This window comes from Mobula hypostoma, chromosome 13, assembly GCF_963921235.1.
Source record: "Mobula hypostoma chromosome 13, sMobHyp1.1, whole genome shotgun sequence".
NCBI classification, from domain to species: Eukaryota; Metazoa; Chordata; class Chondrichthyes; order Myliobatiformes; family Myliobatidae; genus Mobula; species Mobula hypostoma.
This window is the reverse complement of record NC_086109.1, coordinates 97420493-97427611: the sequence shown is the minus strand read 5'-3', so window position 1 is coordinate 97427611 and position 7119 is coordinate 97420493.

The window sequence follows — 7119 nt, the reverse complement described above, 5'->3', positions numbered from 1 at the left end:
CTCAACTCCGTTCTGAATGGCCTACCCTTAATTCCTAAACTATGGCCTCTGGTTCTGGACTCATCCATCAGCGGGAACATGCCTCCTGCCTCCAGTGTGTCCAATCCTTTAATAATCTTATATGTTTCAATAAGATCCCCTCTCAGCCTTCTAAATTCCAGAGTATATAAGTCCAGTCGCTCCAATATTTCGACATATGACAGTCCCGCCATCCCGGGAATTAACCTCGTGAACCTACGCTGCACTCCCTCAATAGCAAGAATGTCCTTCCTCAAATTTGGAGACCAAAACTGCAGGTAGCATCGATGGAGATAAATGGACTGCTAATGCTTTGGGCTGAGACCCTTCCTCAGGATAAGAACGTAAGAAATAGGAGCAGGAGTAGGCCATCTGGCCTATCGGGCCTGCCCTGCCATTCAGTAAGATCATGGCTGATCTGTCCATAAACTCAGCTCCATCTACCTGCCTTTTCCCCATAACCCTTAATTCCCCTACTATGTAAAAACCTATCTAACTGTATCTTAAATATATTTAGTGAAGAAGCCTTGACTGCTTCCCTGGGCAGAGAATTCCACAGATTCACCACTCTCTAGGAAAAAGAGTTTCTCCTCATCTCCGTCCTAAATCTTCTCCCCTGAAATTCAGCATCAGCTGAATCTCTTGTGTCTCAGTGGTGGTTAATGGGAAGGTAGCCAGTGTTGACCAAAGGAGAATGGACCCAGCAGGTTGATTATTCTACTGGTGTTATAGAAACATAACGATACATCCACTGCGGGCTGAGTGTAGATGCTCTGAAAACAGTTACCCAGTCTGCATTTGTTCTCACTGATGTAGTGGAGGCTACACCTGCATCACCAGATGCAGTAGACAAGGCTGGCAGAAGTACACATGATCCTTTGCCTCACCTGGATGGTGGTGAGGTGAGTGTATGGTCAAACGTTCCATCTTCTGCAAGGGCCATGTGGTCACCCTGAACTTCCAGTTGCTTACCATTTCAGTTCCCACACTGACCTTTCTCACTCTTCTCTACTGCCCAATGAAAGCTGGTGGAACAACACCTCTTATTCTGCTGCGCTAGTCTATAGCCCAATCACGTGAACATTGAGTTTTCCAATTTTAGGTAGCCTGCTACACACTTTTTCGCCTCCCCCACCTGGGCCTTTTTTGATTCCCCCAATCACCTCCTTCCTCCACCCACCAACTTCACACAAGGGTATTGACCCCCCCCCCGGACCCCCACCACCACCATCCAGTTCCAACTGTCGTTCACCGCTCCTTTCTCCCCGAATGGTTCCCATTCTCATCTCTTCTACTGATTGGAGTCCAGCACAGGGAGCCCTTTGTGTTCCTGCTGATCTCCCTCCATCAGCCATTTCCAGCCTTGACATTCCCCTCACCACCTTGATCTTCCTCCATCAGCTGTCTCCAACCTTCACACTCCCTTCCCACCTTGCTCCATCTATTGCTATAACCTTTTCCTCCCTCTCTCTGCCTCCATCATTCATCTGCCACCCCACACCCCTCTCCTACTCAACATCACCCCTGCACAGTCCTCTTAACTGCCTTGGAATCCTGCTTCAACCCTGCCCTTCTCTTCTCTCCACCCAATCCTGATGTAGGATTCTGACCCAAAACATGGACAACTTCTTTCCTCCCATAGCTGCTACTCAATCTGTGGAGTCATTTCACCACTTTGTCTTGCTAGCCTTTGCAAATGCAGGTAAATCCTGTCTCTCCGAATCTCCTCCAGTAAATTCTCCCTCTGCTGATGCTCTGCTCACTAATCTACAGTTCCCTGGTTTCCCTTTGCAATCCTTCTTCACGTTATCCATCCTACCTGGAACTAACGATGATACAAATATCTCTGCAAGAGCCCTAGTAATTTTCAAGGTTCCCGCAATGACCTCGGATGCGCTTGTTTAGACCCTGGGATGTAACTACCTCGGTGCTTTAAGACCACCTCTATTTGTGATGTGGATTGTTTCATGTGGATCCTCTTCCTGGCCTCCACAGATGAGGAATATTCATCAAGACCTTCTCTATTCTTTGGCTCCACACGTTAATGGGCCGATTGATCCCATTCTCTACATGGGTATCCTTTTATTCTTTATCAAATCTCTTATGACTGTCCTTCACTCTAGCTTATGCTGAGAGGACATAAGACAAACTTGTCTTGTGTCCTCCTGATCTCCTTAAGTGAACTCCTACACCCCTTATACTTTGCAGAGGATTCATAGAACAAATACAGCACAGTACAGACCCTTTGGCTCACGATGTTCTGCCCACCATTTAACTTGCTCCAAGATCAATCTAACCCTTCTCTCCTATGTAGCACTCCATTTCTCCACCATCCATCTTTCTAGATAAAGACTTTCTTAATGTCCAATGTATCTGCCTCAACCACCACTCCGGCAGCACATTCCATGCATCTGCCATTCTGTGTAACAAAACCTATGTATTACATCCATAATTTCCTTCAACACCTTAAATTTGTGCTCCCTCATATTAGCCGTTTCTACTCTGGGGAAACAAATCGTCAGCTATTCACCCTATCACCCATGGTTGGAGGATCAGCCATGATCATAATAAATGGCGGTGCAGGCTCGAAGGGCCGAATGATCTACTCCTGCACCTATTTTCTATGTTTCTATGTTTCTATGTTTCTATCTATCCTGTTGTATACAAGATTTGCTTGATACCAGCCATATGTCAATGAAAGATACCACCTCCTTCCTCTGGATTAGGGCCTGACTCTCTCTCGTCACCATGATTTGCTGCTACCGCCAGCCTTGCCCTTGGCCCTAACAGGAACACGGTGGCTGTGTACTTGCCCTTTCTCAATCGGAGGATTCATGAGAGTAAGGTTTCATTTGTGTTGAACAGAAACATGATGACTGAACTTTTCTGTAAAAGATGGCTCTGGAGACACGGTAATGCTTTAAAGGCAGCAAACAAAACTACTACCTATTCTATTAATTACACTTTTTCAGGACTATGATCACTGCAATCAGCAGCCAGTAATTTCCCTCTGGGAGTTGTGCTTGAGCTGTCTGTACGATCTGGAGTTTTTGCAGTATCCTGAAGGATTCAGTGACTGGACGCTCAAGAATGCAGTGTCCATAGAACCATAGAACCATGGAAACTACAGCACAGAAACAGGCCTTTTGGCTCTTCTTGGCTGTGCCGAACCATTTTCTGCCTAGTCCCACTGACCTGCACACGGACCATATCCCTCCATACACCTCCCATCCATGTATCTGTCCAATTTATTCTTAAATGTTAAAAAAGAACCCACATTTACCACCTCGTCTGGCAATTCATTCCATACTCCCACCACTCTCTGTGTGAAAAAGTGCCCCCTAATATTCCCTTTAAACTTTTCCCCCCTCACCCTTAACTCATGTCCTCTGGTTTTTTTCTCCCCTTGCCTCAGCGGAAAAAGCCTGCTTGCATTCACTCGATCAATACCCATCATAATTTTATATACCTCTATCAAATCTCCCCTCATTCTTCTACGCTCCAGGGAATAAAGTCCTAACCTATTCAACCTTTCTCTGTAACTGAGTTTCTCAAGTCCCGGCAATATCCTTGTAAACCTTCTCTGCACTCTTTCAACCTTATTTATATCCTTCCTGTAATTTGGTGACCAAAACTGAACACAATACTCTAGATTCGGCCTCACCAATGCCTTATACAACCTCATCATAACATTCCAGCTCTTATACTCAATACTTTGATTAATAAAGGCCAATGTACCAAAAGCTCTCTTTACGACCCTATCTACCTGTGATGCCACTTTTAGGGAATTTTGTATCTGTATTCCCAGATCCCTCTGTTCCACTGCGCTCCTCAGTGCCTTACCATTAACCCTGTATGTTCTACCTTGGTTTGTCCTTCCAACATGCAATACCTCACACTTGTCAGTATTAAACTCCATCTGCCATTTTTCAGCCCATTTTTCCAGCTGGTCCAAGTCCCTCTGCAGGCTCTGAAAACCTTCCTCACTGTCTACTACACCTCCAATCTTTGTATCATCAGCAAACTTGCTGATCCAATTTACCACATTCTCATCCAGATCATTGATATAGATGACAAATAACAATGGACCCAGCACTGATCCCTGTGGCACACCACTAGTCACAGGCCTCCACTCGGAGAAGCAATTCTCTACCACCACTCTCTGGCTTCTTCCATCGAGCCAATGTCTAATCCAATTTACCACCTCTCCATGTATACCTAGTGACTGAATTTTCCTAACTAACCTCCCATGCGGGACCTTGTCAAAGGCCTTACTGAAGTCCATGTAGACAATATCCACTGCCTTCCCTTCATCCACTTTCCTGGTAACCTCCTCGAAAAACTCCAATAGGTTGGTCATACATGACCTACTACGCACAAAGCCATGTTGACTCTCCCTAATAAGTCCCTGTCTATCCAAATGCTTGTAGATTCTGTCTCTTAGTACTCCCTCCAATAACTTACCTACTACCGACGTTAAATTTACTGGCCTATAATTTCTCGGATTACTTTTCGATCCTTTTTTAAACAACGGAACAACATGAGCCACTCTCCAATCCTTCGGCACCTCACCTGTAGACAGCGACATTTTAAATATTTCTGTCAGGGCCCCCGCAATTTCAACACTAGTCTCCTTCAAAGTCCGAGGGAACACCCTGTCAGGTCCCGGGGATTTATCCACTTTAATTTTATTCAAGACAGCAAGGACCTCCTCCTTTTCGATCTGTACAGTTTCCATGATCTCACTACTTGATTCCCTCAATTCCATAGATTTCATGCCAGTTTCCTTAGTAAATACAGACGCAAAAAACCTATTTAAGATCTCCCCCATTTCCTTTGGTTCTGCACATAGCCGACCACCCTGATCTTCAAGAGGACCAATTTTATCCCTGACAATCCTTTTGCTCTTAATATACCTGTAAAAGCTCTTTGGATTATCCTTCACTTTGACTGCCAAGGCAACCTCATGTCTTCTTTTAGACCTCCTGATTTCTTTTTAAGTATTTTCTTGCACTTCTTATACCCCTCAAGCACCTTATTTACTCCCTGCTTCCTAAACATGTCATACAACTCCCTCTTCTTCTTTATCAGAGTTGCAATATCCCTTGAGAACCAAGGTTCCTTATTCCTATTCAGTTTGCCTTTAATCCTGACAGGTCATACAAATTCTGCACTCTCAAAATTTCTGCCTTGAAGGCTTCCCACCTACCGATCACATCCTTGCCAGACAACAACCTGTCCCAATCCACGCTTTTTAGATCCTTTCTCATTTCTTCAAATTTGGCCTTCTTCCAGTTCAGAACCTCAACCCTAGGACCAGATCTATCCTCATCCATGATCAAGTTGAAACTAATGGTGTTATGATCACTGGAACCAAAGTGCTCCCCTACACAGACTTCTGTCACTTGTCCTAACTCGTTTCCTAACAGGAGATCGAATATTGCATCCCCTCTAGTTGGTCCCTCTATATATTGATTTAGAAAACTTTCCTGAACACATCTTATAAACTCTAAACCATCTAGACCCCTAACAGTATGGGAGTCCCAATCAATGTATGGAAAATTAAAATCCCCTACCACCACAACTTTATGTTTCCTGCAGTTGCCTGCTATCTCTCTGCAGATTTGCTCTTCCAATTCTCGTTGACTATTGGGTGGTCTGTAATACAATCCCACTAATGTGGCCATACCTTTCCTGTTTCTCAGCTCCACCCACAAGGACTCAGTAGGCAAGCCCTCTAATCTGTCCAGCCTGAGCACTGCTGTAATATTTTCCCTAACAAGCAATGCTACTCCCCCACCTTTCATTCCTCTGCCTCGATCACACCTGAAACATCGGAACCCTGGAATATTAAACTGCCAGTCCTGCCCCTCCTGTAGCCAAGTTTCACTAATTGCTATAACGTCATAATTCCACGTGTCAATCCACGCCCTCAACTCATCCGCCTTCCCCGCAATACTCCTGGCATTGAAATATATACACCTCAGAAGATTTTTACCACCACTCACAACCTTTCTATTAGTGGATTTGCTTGAACTTTTAACTTCATTTATTTTCACTCCAGTCACACTGTCAGCTCTGGTACTGTGGTTCCCATCCCCCTGCAAATCTAGTTTAAAGCCTCCCCAATAGCATTAACAAACCTCCCTGAAAGGATATTGGTCCCCCTGTAGTTCAAGTGTAACCCATCTCTCTTGTACAGGTCCCACCTGCCCCAGAAGAGGTCCCAATTATCCTGAAATCTGAAACCCTGCTCCCTACACCAGTTCCTCAGCCACTTGTTCCTCCTCCAGAGCATCCTATTCCTACCCTCACTGGCACCTAGCACAGGTAGCAATCCTGAGATTACCACCCTCGAGGTTCTGCTTTTCAACTTCCTACCAAGCTCTCTATACTCACTCTCCAGGACCTCCTCACTCTTCCTTGCTATGTCATTGGTACCAATGTGCACCACGACATCTGGCTGATCACCCTCCCACCTCAGAATGTCATGCAATCGATCAGAGACATCCTTGACCCTGGCATCCGGGAAGCAACAAACCATCCTGGATTCTCTGTCACGATCACAGAACCTCCTATCTGCACCTCTAACTATCGAGTCCCCTATCACTATCGCTCTCCTCTTTTTCCACCCTCCGTTCTGCACTGCAGAGCCACACTCAGTGCCAGAGATCCGGCTAGTGCAGCTTGTCCCAGATAAGTCATCCCCCCCAACAGTATCCAATGCGGTATACTTGTTGTTGAGGGGAATGGCCACAGGGGAACCCTGCTCTGCCTGCCCTTTCCCCTTCCCTCGCCTGACAGTGACCCAATTTCCTGTCCTCTGCTCCTTTGGCATAACTACCTCCCTGTAGCTACGATCTATAATCTCCTCATTCTCCCGAATGATCTGCAGGTCATCCAGCTCCTGCTCCAGTTCCCTAACGCGGTGTGTTAGGGGCTGCAGCTGGATGCACTTCCTGCAGGTGTCGTTGTCAGGGACACCGGAGGGCTCCCTGTCTTCCCACATCCTGCAAGAGGAGCATTCCAACGTCATTGCTGGAGTGGACTTGGGGCTGAATTGAAGTGACAGGGCCTGAGCCCGAGAGCAAAAAATTAATT